Source organism: Lipotes vexillifer, unplaced genomic scaffold, assembly GCF_000442215.2.
Source record: "Lipotes vexillifer unplaced genomic scaffold, Lipotes_vexillifer_v1.1 scaffold886, whole genome shotgun sequence".
Taxonomy (NCBI): Eukaryota; Metazoa; Chordata; class Mammalia; order Artiodactyla; family Lipotidae; genus Lipotes; species Lipotes vexillifer.
Genome location: NW_006771059.1, coordinates 206,485 through 209,143, shown reverse-complemented (window position 1 = coordinate 209,143; position 2,659 = coordinate 206,485).

Below are 2,659 nucleotides of genomic sequence, written 5' to 3'. Positions count from 1 at the left end.
ATTTGTCCAAGGGATACAAGGATTTTTCAATATCTGTAAATCAATCAGTGTGATTACACCACATTAACAAACTGAGCAAGATAAACCATATGATCATATCAATTGATTCAGAAAAAGCTTTTGACAGAGTTCAACATCCATTTATAATAAAAACTCTCCAGAAAGTGGTTATAGAGGGAACATACTTCAACTTAATTAAGACCATGTATGATAAGCTCACAGCTAACATCATACTCAAGAGTTAAAAGCTGAAAGCATTTCCTCTAATATCAGGGAGAAGTCAGGGATGCCAATTCTTTCCCCTTTTACTCAAAATAATACTAGAAGTACTAGCTACAACAATCAGATAAGAAAAGGGGGAAAGAAAAGGATTGAATTTAGAAAGAAAGTAGTAAAACTGTCAGTGCTCTCAAATGACATAATACTCTACATAGAAAATCATAAAGATCTCATGAAACAACTTTCTGGTGCTCCCTAATGAATCCAGTCAAGTTGCAGGATAAAAAATTAATATATGGAAATTTGTTGCATTTCTATACACTAACAATAAAGTAACAGCAAGAGAAAGCAAGTAAACAATATAATTTACCATTTTATCAGGAAAAAAAACCTCAGAATAAACCTACATAAGGAGATAAAACACCCATACTCAGAAAACTATAAGACACTGAGTAAAGAAATTGAAGAAGACACAAAACAGATGGAAAAGTATACTGTGTTTCTGAATTGTAGTTTTGATTTGAATTTCTCTGATAATTAGTAATGTTGAACATCTTTGCATGTTAATATGACCATATTACTTAAGGCAATCTGCAGAGTCAATGCAATCCCTATCTAAATATCAATAGCATTTTCCACAAAACTATGACAAATAATTTTAAAATTTATATGGAAACACAAAAAGACCCGAATAACCAAACACCTTGAGAAGAACACCAAAGCTGGACGTATCATGCTCCTTGACTTCAGACTCTACTACAAAGCTAGAGCAACCAAAACAATATGGTACTGGAACAACAAAAGACACATAGATCAATGGAACATACTGCAGAGCCCAGAAATAAGCCCACACACCTATGTAGATCAATTAATGTATGACAAATGGGGCAAGAATATACAATGGAGAAAAGATAGTCTCTTCGGCAATTGGTGCTGGTAAAAGAGACAGCTACATGTACAAGAATGACATTTGAAAACTTTCTAACACCATATACAAAAACAAACTCAAAATGGATTAAAGACCTAAATGTAAGCCCAGAAACCATAAAAGTCTTAGATGAAAAGATATGCAGAATGCTTTTTGATGTAAACCTTAGCAATAAGTTTTGGATATTTCTCCTGTGGCAAAGGAATCAAAATCAAAATAAACAAATGGGACCTATTTAAACTTAAAATCTTTTGCAAAGCAAAGGAAGCCATAGGCAAAATGAAAAAACAACCTACTGAATATGAGAAAATAATTGCAAATGGTATGACTGATAAGAGGTTAATATCCAAAATATATAAACAACTCATACAACTCAACATCAAAATTCATAACCCAATTAAAAATGGGCAGAAGACCTGAATAGACATTTTTCTAAAGAAGACATACAGATGGCCAACAGGCACACGAAAATATGCTCAAAATTGTTAATTATCAGACGAATGTAAATCAGAACCACAATGAAATATCACCTCACACCTATCAGAATATCTATCATCAAAAAGACCACAAATAATAAATGTTGGAAAGGATGTGGAGAAAAGAGAACCCTTTTACACTGTCAGTGGGAATAAAATATTTGCAGCCACTGTGGAAAACAGTATGGAGGTTTCTCAAAAAACTGATAATAAAGCCACCATATAATTCAATGATTCCATTCCTGGGTATATATTTGAAGAAAATGAAATATTAATTTGAAAAGATATATGAACCCCAGTGTTTATAACAGCATTGTTTGCAATAGCCAAGATATAGAAGAGTCTATTAACATATATATGGATAAAGATATGGATACACACACACATACACACACATGCAATGTAATACTACTCAGCCATAAAAAAAATTCAAATTTTTCCATTTACAACAACATGGATGGACTTGGAGTGTATTATGTTTAATGAAATAAGTTAGAGACACAAAATGTATGATGTCACTTATATGTGTAATCTAAAAAAATAAAACTAATGAATATTGCAAAAGAGAAACAAGCTTACAAATATACAGAACAAACTTGTGGCTACCAGTTAGGAAGGGAAGGATGGGTGACAAGATAGAGGTAAGGGATTAAGAGGTACAAACTACTATATATAAAATAAATAATGCACAAATATATATGCTACGGCATAGGGAATATAGCCAGTATTTTATAGTAAATATCAGTGGAATATAACCTTTAAAATCTGTGAATCACTATGCTGTGCTTCTGAAACTTATATAGTATTGTTAGTCAACTATACCTCATAGATAAAAGGGAAAAAATATTGGTATAAAGTTATTAATAGAATTTTATTATGAATTAAAAAGAATCCTAACTCATATTCTGATATTGTTTGCTTATACTTGCTCACATTTTTTCTTTTTTTAACATCTTTATTGGAGTGTAATTGCTTTACAATGTTGTGTTAGTTTCTGCTGTATAACAAAGTGAATCAGCTATATGTGTATATATAT